Raw genomic sequence first — 22,394 nt, 5'->3', positions numbered from 1 at the left:
CACGTGAAACAAACTTTTGAACATGTTTATATTTGCTCTTAATGCTGAAAGTAACGACATGGTGAATTATTTGCTGATATTCGAATTTGAAACATGTGGCTGCATGGGGTCGTTCACCTTAGGTGCATGAGGTCCTTCGTTCGATCCCAGCTCGCGTCAAGTAAACGTGTGCATGGATTTTCTCGGGTTTCTTCCGTTTCCTCTCACTTATTTAATTCCATCATTTCCTTCATTTCTCATCACCATAGTTTCCTTTAGCCTAGTTGGCATAATCGTGGGACATAAAACTTAAATATTTCATTTTCTAATTTAGATAGTGACCTAGTATATGTGAAGGAAACAGCATATAGCATGTGACGTAATTACGAACTCATATTTTAATCACTGTTTATATATATATATATATATATATATATATATATATATATATATATATATATATATATATATATATATATATATATATATATAAGCTTAAAGCCTAGGAATTCGAAATCAATTAAAATACCCATTGTATTGTTTGATGTAGAACTTGCCAGTAGTCATAAGCCTTTCCTCTCTAGACTTAAATAGCAAACGTGCAGGTGATGTCGGTTTTCAAAAGACAGGAAAGCTCATAATCTTAGTTTTTTTCTTTTTCTTTTCATTTTACCTTAAATGATAGGTGGGATATGTCTACATCTTTTCTCGTAATTTTTCTGTCGTGCGTCAATAAAAATCACATTCATATCTCCGACGTGAAATAATAAACAAATTCTAAATGCGATCAGAGCATTGTGTACGCTATTCACGCGCTGGGTAGTCTTTTGAATAGTACTGAAGTAAAAACAGCTGTCAAGAGTGATTCGTTCGCTTCTGGTTCTACACTAGTTCGAGATGTTAGTGACGCACGATAAGCCCCACCTACCGTTATATTTGGGCCTTAGAAACATAAATATTCGGTTTTTATATTCCATGCTGCGCTAGGAAGACTTGTAAACTTTCCTCTTGGAGTGTTGAAGTTAGATGGGAGGTGGGTGGAGTACATATCCTACCACCCTCTCCTTACCCCGGCCACCATCAATGCGTGACGTCAGAAATGGGTACCCCAGCTTCCTTCTAATCGGACTACACATTCCTGTGAAGTCGGTGTAGGAAACTGTGTTTTGTCTTCAATACACACACATTCCTTTCCCTCTCACAGTTGTTATTCATTACCGTCTCCTAAAAATGACACGTTTCAGCCCAAGTTCCGCTCTGAAAGGGGGTACCGAGTCTCATGCCCTAGTGATTAATTACTTGATACTTATTGTTTTACTTGTTGTTTTATATTTGGTGTGGTTGTCGTTTTAAAGAAGTGGAGAGGCACAAGTTGAGCCCCTTCCTCTTTAGGGGCTACCTTGTATGTTCGTATTTGTGGTAAGTTACAACTTCATTCAGTACTTTTTCTTATTTATTTTCTGTAAAATTCATCACTTGTGAATAAGTATAGTAATATATTCTATCTGTCCCTTATACAACCTGTTAAATATAGCCACAGCTTAAGTGATACGCAATATTAAAGTTATCTGATTGGCAATTGCAAAAGTCAAGGTCAACATATTTCATTTTATTTTTACAATTTGCATTTTACATAAACATTAAACATCTTATCCGTCAACAATAATTGAGTTGTACAGTTACGTACAATAATCGATTGCACCTCTTGAAAGTGATTTAGTCATTAACTCCTGAATGAAATCTGCTATCTCATTCATAAATCCATTTCAATATATATTAAATGAAATGGCATTCCCATAAACACACACACACATACTCACACGCTTTTGTAAGTTTTTTTTTTTTTTCATTCGAAAAATGTCAAAATGAATCAATTTTAGTGCGAATGTGAACTGCATTAGTAATATTAGTACATCATCCTTCTCTTTTTAGTTGTCAAACTCAAGTCTGAAACAGCAGGAGCAATGCTAAAAAAAAGCATAAAATAAAAAATGTGTTTCAAAATTACCACGTTATATGTGATAGACGCAGATACAACTCCCTACCTTAAAAAATTATATATATATATATATATATATATATATATATATATATATATATATATATATATATATATATATATATATATATATATATATATATATATATATATTGTTTTTCTGACTATACAATAGGCTATCAAGCCCCAAAGTTGTGTGTCAATTTTTCATAAATTCTAAAACGCCCTTTGTAAACTTTTTTTTTTAGTTTTATATTTTAAAAATAAATGTGTGTGTGTGTGTGTGTGTATGTCTGAGGAAAATATGAGTTCTTTCTTTTTACAATAAATTTGGCTGTTGCGTCAGAACATCTTTAAATATATTAACACACGAACATCCGTTATACGTAGAACTCCCTAATAGCAAAATCGTAAGCGTTATTGTTTTTAGTGTTTTTGATCCCTAGTGACAGTGCAAGTGATTGCGATCCTACGTTAAGCTGTAGGAACAAATTTCCACAAACATTGGAGTTGAAAATGGATTTAAAATTTAAATTATAAATCAACGAGCGTGCAATATGCAATCAAGTATCCGGTTCTTAACTGAACCTGACAGTAAGCATATACTACACAAGATACGTTTTCATTCCAGTAACATTAATCCATGTCCTATCAAATAAACATGTACAGAAATCTGGTTAAGCTATGCTAAGACAACGGTGGAAGTTCGAAGTGTGACAAAATGTGTTCTTTGTTATATATCTGTTAGTGTATAGTGATACTTAATTGGTTAGATTAATATATTTGTTTAAGAGTATTTGACCTATATATACTTCAATGCCTTATTTTCTCTTGTCACTGAGGTCAGGACTATTAATGTATATTATTTTCGAAACTGGTGTATTTTCTGGTTACGTGGTTATGGATTCGATCATCGATGGAGTACTATAAATCTGATTTAAAAAAATGAAACGGCATTTTATCTGTGGTTCCTATCTAATATAAGTTCGATGCTAAAAGCTCCAACAAATTAAAACTAAAAATAACTTTGTGCACAGAAAAGTATATCACCTGACGCATAAGAACTACAGATCTGCATTTCATGTCTTGTGTGTAACATTAACATTATTGAGTCCAGAATTATTCAAAGTTTAAAATTCACATTTTGATTGACAACAAAATAGCGTTTCCATTTCTAATCGGATAATATATTGTTTTAACGTATTAATTTTGATTAGTGGATTTGGTTCCTCAAGTAATCTTAACTCCGATATCTGACAAAGTGTTGGTGTGTGTATATATAAATTCTACAAATGATTATTGTTTATTATAGAACCGATTTGGCTAAACTACTGTTACTACTGTAGCCATGCTAGAACCTCAAAATCGGTATCGTTTGCAGTCTAGTATATCACATTATAAATACCGGTGTATCATGATGGTACTAGTGATATGCCACTGGAAGTGAACCGTTAAAAGAAGGATATGCCATGGCTCTATTTTCAAGCAGATTTTTCGTACAATCGATCCCAAAGAATGGTGAAATATTATTGGAGGTATAGTTTAACTATCGAAGTGACTACAGCTAAAATTATTTTGGCCAGTCAGGCACAAATGAGGTCTATTTACAAGTATTCAGCAAACAAAAGGGGGAGAGTCCGTTAGAATTATTAGCAAAAGTGTCTCTTGATGTGCTTTCTCGAATTCGTGGACTGACATCCCACAAAAATCCACCACCCAAAGTGGCATGTGATAGATATTAAATCTGATGCAGTTCTTTGTCAGCTATGTCATTCGCCTTCGTCTTGGCATGAAGTGCGTATGTAAGGTAGAAGTTCACAACCTCCGCTCACTCCATGTTGCTGAACATAGGACAAACTGTCCGAAAGAAACTTGGGGATGAACGTATGGAATAGGATTGTCACATTGGGTGAACATACATTAATATCAGGTTAAATGGAAACATTTTGGAAATTGCGTACTTTCGTATCTCTTTCAAGAAACATATCGAGCTTTACTGCCACTATAGAAAAGTTTCGTAGAGGAAAACGTGAATGTCGCCGGATACATTTGGAGATACGTAGAATGGACAAAAAATAACATGTAGGCAAATGCTGCATATTCCCAGGTAATCATCATGACCACATGAGCACAATCTATCCATCATTTGTACGGTACCAACAAGAACCATGTGTGGATCTAAATACACATATATTTTAGCCAGATTATCCCTCCGGTTTTACCAGGATATGGAATGAAAATATGAGCCCGCAATATTTCGTTTCATCACACCCCTGTAAAAAAATGATGACAAACCTGCATCGTGAAATGAGATGGAATTGCTACGTCTGCGCTCCAACGTTATTTGTCATGGTCGAAATTGCAATGTTGGGTAATAGTCCACAATACTAAGTGGTCCGCTAGAGTACAACTGGTAGTGATGGCACGGCTTTTCGTAGAATAAGTACACTTTGACGGTTGGTTGGATATAATCCGATCAACATTTTCATTAAACCTAGATTATACTTGTGTGTCCATATAGTTTGGCTACATTACTAGACTAAAGGAATGGAATACATTTAATTCAGAATTAGATGTGTTCTTAAAATACGGAAATGAGCTCTATGTGAAAAGTGCTTCAGAATTACTGCTTTTCGAGATTAGGCAAATAAGTAATTTTCGTAATCTGGCTGAAAGTCATAGGTTAGGTAAACATTTTGAACATTGCTTTGACGTTTAGTTTTGCAAGTGTCTGATAGTACGGAAAATAAACTTTGAGACTACATAACACAAACATAACTTTTTCTCGAAGAGAGTACGTAGGAAATGTTAATGAGAATTATTCATAAAGTGTCCAATACTCCATCATTTTGGTCTTTTTGTAATATCGCAGGCCTCTCTCAAGGAAATAAGATAAGTGCCGTGACATTCACTTTTGGTTTGGCAAACTAGCCGCAAAAAGCGTACAATAAAACGTTAGACTGAGATAACTGTTTACAACAATAGAATATGCATTTAACTAAATTCAAACAATGACACGTAGGAAGTTGTCTCATTTTTTTTTTTAATAAGAAAGTTATATATCGAAATTCACTTCTCTAACTTGAAGGCAGTGGCGTAACTAAAGGATAAGGGCCCCCGCAGACAGCGGGTGTGGGGTCTCCTGTCCATGTTTCTGTTGAAAGACAATACGAAATACTGTCTGATTATTAAAACGTTTTAAGGGGACTTACTGATTCTACAATGGCTTGTGAAATTCATCACTATAAACTGAAAACCACTATATCGTGCTTTAAAAAATGAACTCATGAGTCGCTCAGCTCCAAATCGGCTTTTGTCCATTTACAGTAAATCCCGAAAAAACTGATAAAAAACGATACGATATGCATGTTTTGTACAACTGGAAATATTTGAGTGCGTTCGTGTGAATTACTTGAACACCTTCAAACATTTGCAGTTCGACAAAACGTATAGTTTTCCAGGATTTGCTGTAAACTGACAAGAAATAGTTTGGAATTGGATAAATTGAACGCAGAAAACGTTTATATTGGTCGCTATGAATACTATAAATAACCAATTGAGGAACTGCCGGTTGTGCTGAGTATGAAGGCTTATATTGTTACAGTTCAGGCACGAACACTTTTGCTTAATTTCTGGTTATAATCTGCTTCTGCAAACATAACATAATTCTATATAGTTTTATAATGTGGACCTATGTGATTGCGAGAAATCAAATATTCTAAACATAAACGTCATTTCCTATGCAAAGGACCGTAGGGTACCACATAGAGACCAGAATGTCAGACACGTTAGAAACACTAAAAAAAAAGAAAAAAAGAAAAAAAAGAAAAGAAAACTTTTAAACGATTTCTCGAATTCAACAAATGCTTTTTAATTGACTTTTACTTAAGAAACCCAACTTTTCTTCTGCAACTGAAAAAAAAAAATGTCACTTTAGTAGGGCTTTCACACGTTGGACATTTTCCAAATCGCCATTGTTTCATGGTTAGAAATATGTTTACTACACTGTCCACGTCCAGTTTGCGCTTCATTTTCAAAACTTAGGAATGGTGTCGCACTTAATCTACACTAAGTTATCGTCTACTTAGAAATGTTTTGATTAATTTCAGCTTTGCAAAAGACCTTTCGCAGTTGGTGATATTATCGGTAAAGCTAAATACAGCTGAAGGAAAGTCAGACAGAGTATACCTCCTAAGCAGATGTTTTGAACAAGCAGAAATCATGCGAAATCTCTCAATGATACATTTTTTTTTTCTCAATGATGCACTCATACATATTCTGAAGCAGAGTAGCTGTTGGAACACCTAATCCATAATGTCAGCAATATTAGTATTTAGTATGTTACTTAAGATAGTGATGACATACTGTACTAAATGCTTCATTAAAAACTTATTAATCTCAATTCACATTTTTACGATTTGGGTGCTCCTAATGGCTTGGGACCCTTCACATTGTGGGATCAGCAGTACTCTTATTTACGTCCTTGCTTGAGGAGCTTGTGAGATACTCTATTTTTTTCTAAACTATTTTAACTCTTTACCCAAGAACTCAAGCAAAATATTCAAATCTGGCTGTTAAAGAAAATCAAATAGTTCAGCCGTTTTGTTGTGGAAAGGTGCCATATAGCGTCAAATTCAGTTTTATATAAAAGTACATAAATATTTATCAAGAACATAGTTTAGTTAACTTTTACATAATCATTTAATGATATTTGATAGGTATGTGAAAATGATCCAAAATTAACGATTTCTGTTCAGAAAAGCGAACGAACAGGACTATACTTTGTCACCTGGTTTGACCCAAGAATCAGATTTGACACACGCACTCTGCTGGTTAAGCGTCCTTTGTTGTGTAGATTAGGATATAAACATATGGAATTCCTCTATGTTGTATTATTTTATTCATAAATAGAACATTTTCAACCAGGCAAATTCTATGAATAAATATCACATTTGGAAAACAAGGAATGTGGAAATAAACACATTGAGAGATGCAATATTTATAGTTTATTGCTTCTTCCCACGTGAAGTGATATACCACAACTGATGCTGTTTATGTTGTTGTTTTCTTCTTATGTTTTCATTATAACCAATGTAGGGGTACGGCGGCTCAGTGATAAAACACTTACCTCTGGTACGTGGGTTTCCTGGTTCGATCACCAGCCAAGTACGTTTGTGGTGAACAACATTGTGTCTGTGAGTTTTCTAGGAAGTAGTCTCGTTTCTCCAACATCCTCATTCAACCATCGTCCACTTTCCTAATGATCCAGCTCTCTTAGCCTAACAGGCATAATCTTAGGATATTAAACTAAAAGACTTCATTTCATAACCGACGTAAATATTCATTGTTACTCTAATCAATGTTTGGGGGCACGGTGACTCAGTGGTAAAGCACTTTTTTCTGGTGTACGGGGTCCCTGGTTCAGTCCTCGGCCAAGTAAGTTTGTGGTGGACAACATCGTGTCGGTGAGTTTTCTGAGGTACTCCCGTTTCTTCCACTTCCTCATTCTACCAATTATTCCATCATCATTCACTTGCTTTACTCATTGTCTCCCTTAGTCTAAAGGACATAATACGTGGAACGTTACACTGAAATATTTAATCTCATTTTCATTTCTAACCAATATTTGCATAATTTTGTATCATTTCATATTTACGTCCTTCAATTGCAAACTTAGTTATGGAAAAGTGCATATATTGAAGACTTTGCGCCTTACTATTTTATTTCTTCTCTTCCTTAAATTTTGTTTTTACAAGTCGAAAACTTGTTATAAACAAGTCGTTTTTACAAGGAAGTCAGAGACTTAAGACACGAAATGTCTTTAAGAGCAAACCATTCGGTACTTTGAAAACTTCTTCGCAGACTCAACGAAATAGTATGTAAAAAATATATGTTAGTCCTGAGAGAAACGTAAATACACATTTTGTTTAAAGAATAAGAATAGAGATGGCAAAAAAGTAATGAAATGAATCTTGTGAATGGTTTCTCGAAGCATCTTTATTGGTGGACAATACTCTTAAGGGAAACAAACAACTCGTTTCACAGTAGTCATAACCGGAGTTTAAATGCAAGAAGGAAAGAAAAGCGACGGGAACTAGAAAATGAAGCAAACGACTTGGTTCCGGAATCCCAGAATCGTGGAGTCGCGTTTCCTCTTTCTATCTCTCTCTTTCTCATTTCTGTTGGCTGCTTAAAGTCTTTGTTTTCTTCATAGCATGAAGCAACATATCATCTAAATTTGTGGGCTTTCCACTTGGAATTTCTTGAGAGTCGAGACACATTCCAGTTCTTTAGTCTTTTGTGTATGATTAATAACGGTGACTCGTCTTCCAGACATAACATACTTTTCTGCCTCTTAAGCTTAGAAGTAAAGTGACTTCAAGCCTCCGGTTCTGCATATATTTGGTCCCATCAGGCAAGTTTATTTATTTGGTTGTCTTACTAGGAGATGTTACAACAATTTTATTGTTGGAAATTATATCTATTACGCCTACACACTGTCCAAAGTAATATGTCATTGAATTTGTAAGAACTCGACCGTGGAGTAAGTGATACATTTCATAAATCAAATGATTAGAAAGAAATAGTGTTACTTAACAGTTTGGTACAGTATATCCCATTATTTACTGTTTGGTAAAAGAACAGCGCGTTTACTATGTTAACTATCTGTTATTTCAGTACCTCTTTGTTTTAACCATGGAATTTTCAGAACAAGCCACGAATGTTTTCAAAGATGTCATATCCTCATGAATACATTGTTATCATTGATTCCGTATTGAGGAGTTAGTAAACGAGGTTTTCATGTTTGTGTTTTCATGTATTTAGTAGGTCAGAGAAGAAAGTGCGAAGACTTTGAATACTATCCTTAGATGTGTTTTGCCGTCATAATTGTTTATATTCAGTTTGTTAATTATGCTTATATGGAGGTTTCGATTGTTCACTTAGAACAGATTTTGGAAGAATGTGTATTTTGTAGATATGCTTTGGTTTGATTGGAGTTTAGTGTCCCTTTCAATACCGATGCTGAATGAGACGTGGACTTATAGTTTAAGGTGGAATCCAAACCACATCAAACAACGATATTGTCAACAATTCACAAATACAAGGTGATCCAAAAGCCGATGAAGAGCAAATGATGACATTATTATTTGACATTATGGGTTCTCTGAAATATCTGAAAAGAAAACGATTAATTAAAAAAAATAAAACTTAGTATAACACAAACACCATAGTTATAATGAACAGTAATACTATAATAAAACCATATTCCACCTTATGTTCATCTACTTTTAGCTCACCCTGTATTTAAACTGTCTATTATTATTTACTAGTATTTTTTTTTCTGATTGCGATATTTTAATTTTCCCATAGTAATTCGTTCAAGTTTTGTAAAGTGTAATTAATTTCCTTATGAAATTTGATGACAAAGTTCGCTCAAATGGGATAATTATGTAACGAGTCTCTATTCCAATTATAACGAGACAGTTAGCAATCCTCTGGCACATCGGAAAATACTAAAAGAAAAATCTGTAACATCTGGAACTATAATAGACCATTGATTTATGTGTATAATTCCACTTTTTAATCCATGCAACAAGTAAAGCCGACAAAGCCTCTGCGCTTCCAAGAAAGTATTTGTTGTTCTGAAGTTTAACGTCCCTTAGAGGGACGAAACCAGATTAATGTTGACCTACAGCTTAACACTGGGTCAGCGTATGCTCTCAACGAGAATCAAATGCGGTTCCCTGCGTCGAAGGCACATACCCCAACTATATATCTACGAAGAAGCTCCACCACAATGTCCACTTGGCGCAAGCCGGGTCGAACCAGGGATACCACACACTACAGGTGAGCACTCTACCATGTGCCACCCCGACTCCAATACTTGCAATCGGTCAGAGAGTAAACCAGATGAGGGACAAACAAAATTTTTAAAGTTTGTAATCATCAGCCATAGTTAGAAATTAAGATTTAAAAGAAATCTATCCAGTAAGCTATAAGTTTAGTAGAAAGAGCTTAGTGAACTCACTCTCGCGGAAATTTTAGTGTTCATTCATTAATTCTTAAGCCTCTAAATAATTTATGCGCGTTTTAGTATTTAATCTTGCTCTGTAATATTATATTTTTTCACCTATTTATACGATGTACAATAGTGTTCACTAAAGCATAACCATGTAATTTAAAACGTTGAGTTTTAATTTTCTAAGATCAATACATATCCTTTCTTCAAAATTGGAGGCACTTTTCTCGACCTCGGATACAAATTCTAAGAGTTTATTTTATTTTCCTTAATCTAATTTGCAGGTCACTTTCACAAGGATCAGACTTACGTCACAAGATATTAAGTAAGCGAGTTTGGAATATTACTTGATCCATCTTATTTTACAATATATATTTCTAAGAGTAAGAAAAAAATCAGGGAAAAACAGTTCAGAAATTCCATGAGCATTGCCAGAACGAACTTAAAAAGAATGGAGAGATGGAGCGGGAAGGAAAACTGTCATTGTTCCTAGATGTAGAAGTAAATCTTTTATCCGCGCCACCTTCTCTCTCTCGCAAAAATTAGTAAAATATTATCTCTCTATGACTTACTGTTCTCGAGATATGGCTGCTTAAATATCTAGAAATTTGAACTTTATTGGCCAATATCTGGGGAACGGTGGCAAGTTGGCCAGTAGACAGTTAATCAGTGGGCACTGGTTACTATTTGGTATTAAAATGTTTACCATCCTCTTAGGTATTGATCAACATCAACATGATCTCTCTACAACTTATGTTTCCTAAGCTATGGCTCGGTAAATATCTAGAAATTGGCTATTTTTGCCCAATACCACGGGAACGGTAAATCATACAGAGATGATATTGGTGTTAATCAATGCCTAAGAGGATGATAAAAATTTTGGTACCAATATTAGTTGGACAATGGCCACGGGTTACTATTTGGTACCAGAATATTTTTCATCCTCTTAGGCATTTATCAACATCAATATCATATCTCTACACCTTACGGTTCCCGAACTCTGGTTCATTAAATATCTAGAAATTGACCATTTTTTGTCCAATATCAAGAGAACTGTAAGTCTTAGAGGGATGACATTGGTGTTAATCAATAACTAAGAGGATGGTAAAAAATTTGGTGCCGATATTAGTTGCTGGCCACTGGCCAACTGGCTATTTTCCAAACCAGTGATTCAGTTGGACAGTGGTCACCGGTTACTGTTTAGTACCAAAATATTTTCCATTCTCTTAGGTATTGGTCAACATCAATATTATCTCTCTACAACTAATGGATCCCGAGCTACGGCTCGCAAAATATCTAGAAATTGGCCACTTTTGGCTAACATCAAGGGAACGGTAAATCATAAAGAGATTATATTGGTGTTAATCAATACCTAAGAGAGAGGTAAACAATTTGGTACCGATATTAATTAGTCGCCACTGGTCAACTGGCCATTGGCCAAACCAGTAGCCAGTTGGACAATGGCCACCGATTACTATTTGATACCAAATTTTTACCATCCTCTTAAGTATTGATCAACGTCAATATCATCTCTCTACAGCTTATGGTTCTCGAGCTATGGCTCCTTAAATATCTAGAAATTGGCCATTTTTGGCCAATATCAGGGGAACGATAAGTCATAGAGAGATTATATTGGTGTTAGTCAATACCTAAGAGGAAGGTAAACATTTTGGTACTGGTATTAATTTAAGGCCAGTGGGCAACTGGCTATTGGCCAAACCAGTGGCCAGTTGGACAGTGGCCACATGTTACTGTTTGGTACCAAAAAGTTCATCATCTTCTTGGGTATTAACAACCATCAATATCATCTCTCTACAACTTATGGTTCCTGAGCTATGGCTCCTTAAATAGCTAGAAATTGGCCATTTTGGCCAATATCACGGGAACTGTAAGTCATAGAGAGATTATATTGGTGTTAGTCAATACCTAAGAGGAAGGTAAACATTTTGGTACTGATATTAATTTGACTCCACTGGGCAACTGGCTATTGGCCAAACCAGTGGCCAGTTGGACAGTGGCCATTGGTTACTGTTTCGTACCAAATTTTTCACCATCCTCTTAGGTAATGAACAACACCAATATGATCTCTCTATGACTTACGGTTCCCGAGATATGGCTCCTTAAATCTCTGGACGTCGGCCATTTTTGGCCAATATCTCGAGAACGGAAGAGTGATGCAAAAAAATTAATCACTTTCTCTGGTAGTTTTTGAAGCTCTATCGAATGCATGGTTTAAAATGTAAAAAAAAAATCGCAAACAACAGACAGACGGACAGACAGACAGACACACATACATGGAGAATTCAGTAACGAAGTTTTTAAGTTCGTTAAAAATAGTTCAGTGGAGTTTTCTTTTTCAAACTTGCCTATAATGATTTTGGTCAAATTTCAGAAGTGAACATTTCATTACTACCTCCATAATCTGGCATAATGATTTAACAAAATTTTAAAACAAGGTAGTATACTGATGGGGTTAGTATTATTCTGGTAAAGCGTTTCGGAAACATTTATAACAAATATGTGCAACAACCGGTCCCCGGACCGATCCGTGAAAACTGAATTTGTTTCATCCGGCCTGCCTAACTCGTTATTGAAAATGTATTTTTATGCATAAAATTACAAAAAAAAAGAAGAAAAGGAAAGAAAATCACAATATAGTAATAAATGCATTGAATTAATCTACCCGATAACGGAAGATAGACATGGTTTCTGAATGCCGAGTACGTTAAGTTCTATTAATATAGGGAACCTAGGAAGTCCAATTTTCTTTAGGTAAGTAATAGCGCATAAAATACAAATAGGAAATCTGATTTATCAATTTCTGTAGCAGTTAACTTCCTTTCTTATTATTTTATGCCATTAATATTTTGTTAATTGTTATTTTATAATTTAGTGTGTTTAATTTTATATGTATACGGTTTAATACGTATATTGGATACACCTCATATATTAAATTTTCTTCTCTCTTTAAATAAATAAATAAATAAATCTCAAACTAAATTGAATTATTTTCGCCTGGATAATAGGGATGGCCAGAACCGGTCTCTGTTGGAACCGGTTTTCGGGTATAAACGGATCCAGTTCCGGAACCGGTTTTTTGGATCTAGTTCTGGAACCGGTTCTTCAGATCCAGGTCTGGAACCGGTTCTTCAGATCCAGGTCTGGAACCGGTTCTTCGGTTACAGGTCTAGAACCGGTTCTTAGGGTCCAGGTCTAGAACCTGTTCTTCGGATCCAGGTCTGGAGCCGAAACTTTGTGACGATCCCTACGCTAAATCCGAGCTGCTGGAAGGCTGTGAGCAGTGTGCTAGATGAAATGGTGGAAGCCATAGGCAGGCGCCCAGGCGGCGGCCGCTTGTCTTATTTGGCTAAATAAACTGGGTAACTGGCAAACTCAGTGGTTAAACAGGCAAACTGGCCAACTCATTTGGCTAAACACCCACTGGTGGACCAAAATAAAAACAAAAACAAAAAAAACACTGGTGGCCCATTTTTTTCTGGGGGCACAAGCGAGTCTGGGTGGGGAGGGCACAAGCGCATGGTCCTCTTTGCATGTGTTTTGAAGGTGAAATTTGTGCCTCCTTTACGGGTCTTTGGGGGCTTTCGGATCCAGGTTTGGAACCGGTTTCTAAGATCCGGTTCTGGAACCGGGTTTTCGGATCCAGGTCTGGAACCGGTTCGTAAGATCCGGTTCTGGAACTGGGTTTTCGGATCCAGTTCCGAATCCGGTTCCAGAACCGGTTCTGAAAACCTGATCTCCGAAAACCGGTTCCTCGCGGAACCGGTTCCGCCGGAACCGGAACTTTGTGGCCATCCCTACTGGATAACCGATGTCTATCTTGAAAACATTCAGAGTGCCACTGAACATTGAGAAACTAGTTCAGAACGCAAAAGGCCAAGTTTCCCACTAAAATGGTAAATACATATATATATATATATATATATATATATATATATATATATATATATATATATATATATATATTACTTTTTTTTTTAAATGAAATCTTTTAGTTTCCTGTCCCATGCCCTTGCCGTGTAACGTGGGTTCCTGTCACCACGGCATGGCGCGTCCTCAGGTTGCGGATCGAGGAGAAGGCCTCTCGATATAGAGGTTAGCTGCGAATATACTGAATAAGCAGTCGCGGACAGCCGACTAGGAGTGGTCCTCCAGCTTGGGGGTTTGGGTAGGGCTAACAACCTCACCCTATAAAAAAAGCACTTGTTCAGAAATATTCACAAAAGCCTCGGACAAGGACTGATAACTTGGCACCACCTCAGCAAGAGAAAATGGACATGAGATTTGGAACATGGAACATTAGGAATCTTTATAGGGCAGGCGCGTTAAAATCCGTAACGAGGGAGTTAGAGAAATACAGGATGGACGTAGTAGGAGTTCAGGAAGTTAGGTGGGAAGGAAATGGATCTGAGAATTCCGGAAATTTTACGTTCTTTTACGGGGAAGGAAATAAAAATCACCAGTTAGGAACAGGGTTTTTCGTTCATAAACGTATATTACCAGCAATTAAACGGGTTGAATTTGTTACTGACAGACTTTCTTTTATTACTCTTAAGGGACGGTGGTGTGATATTATTGTTTTAAATGTACATGCCCCAACGGAAGATAAGGATGACGATATAAAAGACAGTTTTTACGAAGAAGTGGAACGGATATTTGAACAACTCCCGCGATACCATATGAAAATTCTATTAGGGGATTTCAGTGCGAAGGTAGGACGAGAGGATATTTTCAAACCGATTATAGGGAACGAAAGTCTGCATAAGGAAAGTAATGACAACGGTGTTAGACTCCTGAACTTTGCAACATCCAAAAACCTAATCGTGAAGAGTACACAATTCCCACATCGCGACGTTCATAAATACACTTGGACATCACCAGACGGGAAAACACATAATCAAATTGATCACGTTTTAGTAGATAGAAGAAGGCAATCTAGCATAATTGATGTCCGGTCGTTTAGAGGGGCTGATTGTGGCACTGACCACTACGTGCTAGCAGCGATAATACTAGAGAGGTTATCGTTGAATAAAGGTAATATTCATTGTCCGAAAACGTAGAGATTCAATTTAAATAAATTAGAAGAGAGCCAGGTAAGAGAGGAATACCAGATGGAAGTTTCGAATACATTTTCGGCTTTAGAAGATTCGGAGTGCACTAGTGTTGAGGATACCTGGTTTGAAATTAGAGATAGCATTAAAATTTCAGCAAAAGAAAAATTGGGACACGCGGAAATACGTAGGAACAAACCATGGTTCGACCAGGAATGCATAAAACTAGCAGAGAAGAGAAAACAGGAAAAATTACGCTGGCTACAAAATCCGAATGAAATGACTACACAAAATTTCGCAGATATCAGGCGGGAAACTTCCAAAACTTTTAGAACAAAGAAACGCGATTTTTTGAAAGCTAAATAAGGAACTTGAAGATAATAGTAAAAATAAAAACATCCGGGACATGTATAAAGGAATCAACGAATTTAAGAAAGGCTATCAACCTCGTGCTTATATATTAAAGAAATCTGACGGTACAGTTCTCACTGACACGGATAGCATCTTAAATAGATGGAAAGATTTCTTTGACGATTTGCTTAACACGCAACCAAAAATTAGTGTTCGTGGAGAAAAGGAGATACACACCGCAGAACCATATATTCCAGAACCCAACCGAATAGAAGTAGAAACCGCTGTACAGAAAATAAAGAAACACAAATTTCCGGGTGTAGACGAAATTCCGGCTGAGTTAATTTTAGCTGGAGGCGAAAAATTGTGGAACAAGATACACAAACTCATTCTCCTTATCTGGAACAAGGAAGAATTGCCACAAGAGTGGAAAGAATCAATCATTGTTCCAATCCACAAGAAAGGCGACAAAACTGACTGTAATAATTATCGAGGCATTTCTCTTCAGTCAACATCCTATAAAATCCTTTCAAATATTCTGTTAGCAAGACTGACCCCATACGCAGATGAAATTATTGGAGATTATCAGTGCGGATTTAGACGAAATCGATCAACTATCGACCAAATATTTACCATTCGCCAAATACTCGAAAAAAAGTGGGAATACAACACCCCGGTACATCAACTATTTATTGATTTTAGAAAGGCGTACGACTCGGTTAGGAGAGAAACATTATACAACGTTCTTGCAGAACTTGGAATACCGAGAAAGCTAATTAGATTAATTAAGATGTGTTTAAATGAATCTAAAAGTAAAGTCCGGGTAGGAAAATTTTTGTCCACGAGCTTTCACGTCGAAAATGGCCTGAAACAAGGAGATGCGTTGTCGCCATTATTATTTAACTTCGTTTTGGAATACGCTATAAGGAAAATCAAAGATAGCAACCAGGGCTTACATTTGAACGGTATTCACCAGGTTATGACATATGCTGATGATGTAAATTTAATAGGAGATGATAGGAGAACAATAGAAAGAAATGCAGAGATCTTATTAAACGCTTGCAGGGACATGGGTTTAGAAGTAAATTCAGAGAAAATTAAATACATGGAAGTGCGTTGGGACCGGAATACAGCAAATTATGGACGCGTTAAAATACTAAATAATACTTTTGATAAAGTGGATACTTTCAAATATCTAGGATCAATATTAACAGAGGAAAATCATATTCACGGGGAAATTAAATGTCGACTAAAAGCAGGGAATTCGTGTTACTATTCGGTTGAAAATCTCTTGTCGCCAATTCTGTCGAGAAATTTGAAACTTAAAATATATAAAACGATAATCATGCCTGTAGTTCTGTATGGCTGCGAAACATAGTCGTTTACTCTGAGGGAAGAACATAGACTGAAAGTATTTGAGAACACGATCCTGAGACGAATATTCGGACCCAAGAGGAACGGGAATGGGGAATGGCGGAAACTTCATAACGAGGAACTACATAATTTATATGGTTTACCCCACATTGTTAGGGTCGTCAAGTCTAGGAGGCTTAGATGGGCGGGTCATGTAGCTAGAATGGAAGGAAGTAGAGACGCTTTCAAAGTCTTGACTGGAAGACCAATCGGAAAACGACCACTAGGAAGACCTAGGCGCAGATGGGAGGACAATATTAAGATGGATCTCGCAGCGATTGGAATTCAGAGTAAAAACTGGATGCAGTTAGCTAAGGATAGAAGTCAGTGGAGAGCTTTTGTGAACGCGGCATTGAACCTCCGGGTTCCATAGGCCATAGAGTTAGTTAGTTAGTCCCATGCCCTTGCGGCTAAGTGAAACGGATGACTAAGGTAAGCGAATTATGATGGAACAATAGGTGAAATGATAATGTAAGAAGAGACAGCAGCACTCGAGAAACCCAAGGACACAATGTTGTTCACTACAAATTTACTTGGTTGGCGATCGAACCGGGAACCCCACACACCAGGGGTAAGCGCTTTACCACTGAGCCAGCGTCCTCCCTTGTTTTACCTCAGTAATTAAATATTTTAGTTCTCGTTATAACATCTTTTTCTTTCTCGTGTGAAGTTAGGGTATGATAGATAAGTTTCTTCATTGAGTATGGCTATGCAATTCTTGGAGCATAGCTCTCTCGTTGCTATATAGCTAGTGTGCACGTCCTTCGCACGGGGTATCCAGGTTCGACTCCAAGCTGAAGCTCTTCTGATTTGGATCTCATGCTAAGCTGTAGGTCCACGTCTCATATACTCTTGCTGTTGAAAGGGACTATAAAGTCTATTCATCCGAAGATAACATCCAATTCCTTTGAAAATGTTATACATTTGTCTCGTACGTCCCTCGACGCCAATAAGTTTTCTGTGATTTGTCCACCCACGATTTCAACTTGCAGATGCGTAATCTGTAAGATTTTTGCTCGTATTTCGCAAATAAGTACATTAGTGATAACTATATAGTATGATTTATTATTTTAATTTAGATAATGGGAGCATGGAAAATTAGTATTCTGTGCATGGCTCAGTTTCGGATCCACGAAGAGGGTAGTGTTGGTAATCACAGCCCCCAAAGGTTACATTTTTATAGTTCTATATATAAAATAATGTAATACTTTATACTGATTTGATGTGGAACTCCGTATTTCAAGCCTACATTAATCGATCAGGAAGCGATCCGCCCTCTCCAAACAACTCTTCTGGATTTGCTAGTGCCATGGGTTTTCTTTTCATTGGTTTATCACATAATTATATGACGAATTTACTTTCTATATTCTTCAACAGTAAGAAATGTTTTAAACCTAGACTTTGCTTAGCTTCATTTTGTAAATACTATTTAAGTAATTGCACTTTAAAATGATGGTACGACTTCTCGATTCTTGCAATGTAATGTACTAATGGATTGGAGAAGAGTAAGCACTTTTCTTTTCTTCCTTGAACACTACAAGAAGTTTAATCTTTGCATAAAATTGTGTTCATTGAATTAATAAGATAGCTGCATATTGAACATCTACAAAGCATCTTTACAAACTATTACATTACAGGTAAACTGTATAAAATAAGCATGCAAAGTAATCACACAATTAAGAGCGAAGATTAAGTTTCTTTAAAAAAAAAATAGTTTCAAAACTGCAATATGAGGACTAACTGTTGCGCGTAGTGTCATGTTGGTGCGATTGAAATGCCCTTTTAGCGTCTAGTTAACATCCACTCCCCGTAACATAACCAATGAATGCACCGAGCGAACTCCGTACATGATTAGAAAACAGGCTGGCTTCCCTAGTCAAACAGGATATAATGTCTTATTGAACAGAGTTATGTGACAACGAAGTATGGAGAACAAACACTTATGACTACAAACTGGAACACTCTCCACATCTAGCCACAACACATCAACAGTGCATTTGAGGCTAGAAGTTGTGAACAAACGCTATTGGTTTGCTGGTAAAACAATATTGTAAAGTAATCATCGCAGCCGCCGACCAACAACATTTATCATGTACTTCTCAGGAACTCCATCCAAGTGATCGCTCTGTAAAGTGTTCGTAAAATTGCAGACGAGTAAAGTATGCACAATGTTATTGTCCACACAATCAGTAAGGTGGTGGAAAATTTGGTGTCATTGCCACTACGTGAGTTATAATCGGCCAATAGCTGGGAAAGTTCCATACATCAGAGTGTTACTTTTGCAGAAAAGTACATTTTATAAACAGCCAGAATAGTGATTGGGTCATGATCAATGTACTGCCCTTTTCCCAAAACCACTCCTTCACCCGCAGAAGATGTTGGCATGATGGTCTGTGGTAAGGGTAATCCATCAATGCCTCTCCATCGAAGTGAAATCATTACTTTTTATCGCTACAGTATTGAACTCTGCAATCAACCAGCAATGACCACCAGCAGATATGGCTTCCTAATGTTGTACAATAGTGTATGCGCATATGTCGCTGAGATGACGGCACATCTTCTCTGTATATTACAGTGTGAAACTGTTCTTCAATCACTGTACTTTTCTGACCTCTTTCTCACCAACTATCACACCTTCTGACATCTCGATTACTTCTTGGCAGGGAGAAACTTTCCTAACAGCTGTGACGTGCAACATGCTGTTGAGAACTTCTTCCTACTGCTGACCCCAAGCTGCATTCGTCATGAAATCAATCGTTGCCTGGTATGTTGTAGTTTCGGCTTCGAAAGTGACACGCATTAGTCTGACTTTTGAAGTATATCAATCCAATACATCTAACATATTATGCGACTCATTGTTGTACTTTAAACACTTGAAACGGGGATGATTCTAAGCTACAATTCATACTAAACCAGTTGAGAATGCTCTAAGAATTTAAACGAGAAGTTTGCCACAACGAACTTAAAAAGAATGGAGAGATGGAGCTGGAAGGATAACTGTCATTGTTCCTAGATGTAAAAGTAAATATTTTTATCCGCACCTTCTCTTTCTCGCAAAACTTAACAACACATCAAATCTCTGTGACTTGATATGGGTCTCGTGACAGTTCTCGTGATATGACTGCTTAAAAATCTAGAATATCTTAAATATACTTCTTGGCCAATATCTAGTTAACGGTGTCCAGTTGGCCAGTAGAGAGTTCATCAGTGGCTACCAGTTACTATTGGTACCAAAATTCTCACCATCCTTTTAGGTATTGAACAACACCAATGTGATCTCTGTGTGACTTACGGTTCCCGAGATTTCGCTCCTTAAATCTCCCGAAATCGGAACTATCTTTTGGCCAATATCTCGGGAACGGTAAGCCACAGAGAGTGGATATTGTTGTTAATAAATTCTTAATAGAATGTTAAACATTTTCGTATCGATATTAATTGATGACCACTATACAACTGGTCACCGGTTACTATTTGGTACCAAAATATTTACCATTCTCTTAGGTATTGACCAACATCAATATCATCTCTCTACAACTTACGGTTCCCGAGTTATGGCTCCTTGAATATCTGGAAATTGGCCATTTTTGGCCAATATCATGGGAATGGTAAGTCATAAAGAGACAATATTGGTGTTAATCAATACCTAAGAGAATGGTAAACATTTTGGTAGCGATATTAATTGGTAGCCCCTGGCCAACTGGCCATTGACCAAACCACTGTTCAGTTGGACACTGGCCACTGGTTACTATTTGGTATTAGAATATTTACCATCCTTTTATATATTAATCAACACTAATATGATCACTCTATTACTTACGGTTTCCGAGATATGGCTCCTTAAATTTCTGAAAGTCAGCCATTGCTTTGCCAATATCTTGGGGACGGTAAGAGTGACGCGAAAAAAATAATTTCTTTCTCTGATAGTTGTTGATGCTCTATCGAATGCAGGGTTCAAAAATTGAAAAAAAAATCGCAATTAACAGACAGACAGACACACAGACAGATAAATCAGTAACGATTTTTTTTTATGTTCGTTGAAAATTGTTAATTAAATAATAAACAATATTTGTATATGTTTTTATGTATTCTAGGTTGAATACAACTAAGGTGAAATTTAAGTGAAATTGCGTATCATTTCAAAACTGTAGATATCTGAAGACAACTACTATTCTTTCATCTTTCAATTCGTGTTGCAATTGCATGGATTAACCTGCAAGACATACACAGAGAAACTTTAAAAAAAGATAAATCTAATAAATCAACATGTCGAAATATTGTAACATGATATTTTATTTTATTTTATTTTATTTTATTTTATTTTATTATTATTATTATTATTATTATTATTATTATTATTATTATTATTATTATTATTATTATTATTATTATTATTATTATTATTATTATTGTTGTTGTTGTTGTTGTTGTTCTTATGATAATCACAATATGTAACCAACTCTTTCACGCCATTTTTTCAATTCAGCAAATATGTCATTGTAAACCTTGTCATTTTAAAATCATTTCTAGGACAATGCCATTTTTTTTTTCATGTTTTTAACTAGTGATACATTTACACATGCCTATATGCCGGGTTTATCTGTGATCTTGATTGAAACTTCAAGGGATGATGGTCAATGACAGATAAAGCAATTTGAGATATGGAACCACTATCCAGAAGTGTATTCTTTTTTTAAACTATAGTCAGGTGAAATTTGTTTGAAAATTAGAAAAGTGACCATAACTAGAGAACGACTTGTAAGATAAAGGTCCGGTCAAAGAATGATTGCATTGTTGAACCTGTAGATTCAACTAATGCAAAAGAACAGATGGCGACCAGGGGCGGCACAAGAGCAGCACCAAGGGAATGCAGGGTATTCCGAGCGCCTTATACAAAAGTACGGCGGAACAACATACATTGCAATCACTGTAGTTATTTGAAACAGACACATTTATCATATTATAAGCACAAAAGTGTATAAATATTTTTATTCTGTGTATATTTCTTCTTCAATCCTCGTAATGATACTGATATTTTCTTAAATGCTACGACATTCATGTATAAAATTATAAATTAAAACTATTCTTAAATTATCATATTGTACACTAAGCCGCTTTCTGGATTTCATCTGAGTGTCTGATTTAATCTGATTTCATTTTCTTTCTTTCTTTCTGTCGTTTTGAACATCTTTCACAGAAATGGAAGATAAAGGTTAATCCATCTAATTCTTATTCTCTTATTTCAAGGAAAATAGAGAAACAACTTCACTACAAGATCATATTTTATCTCAGATTAACTGGTACGTAGAAAATAACTTCATGGAAATCCAGCTTAAGAAATACGAGTTAAAAAATAAATAAATAAAACGCCACTATAAATGAATTTAATGTAGCAATAATATATTGTTTCGCCTCGTATCCAGCGGAAGTTTTGTTTACTGTTAACAATATTTTGCTTTGTAAGGCATTGTCTAAATATCATATGAGGAATCAAATTGAGAGGACATTGAAAAAAAAGAACAAATATGGCTTAAAACAATAAAAATGCATAAAATAAATAAACATG

At 36.0% G+C, this 22,394-nt stretch overlaps 1 protein-coding gene across 1 annotated transcript in view; it reads left to right on the top strand.

Moving 5' to 3' along the window:
- Positions 1 to 1,041: 1,041 nt before the first annotated feature.
- The window catches only part of LOC145687751 (ligand of Numb protein X 2-like), a 798,603-nt gene continuing 777,250 nt past the window's right edge, over positions 1,042 to 22,394 (top strand). The window contains exon 1 of the mRNA XM_081761197.1: positions 1,042 to 1,398. The gene's annotated coding sequence lies outside the window, so the exon portion shown is untranslated. The remainder of the gene's footprint in view (positions 1,399 to 22,394) is intronic.

Source organism: Thermobia domestica, chromosome 6, assembly GCF_964235325.1.
Source record: "Thermobia domestica chromosome 6, izTheDome1.hap1.1, whole genome shotgun sequence".
NCBI classification, from domain to species: Eukaryota; Metazoa; Arthropoda; class Insecta; order Zygentoma; family Lepismatidae; genus Thermobia; species Thermobia domestica.
This window is presented reverse-complemented; position numbering and strand designations above follow the sequence as displayed.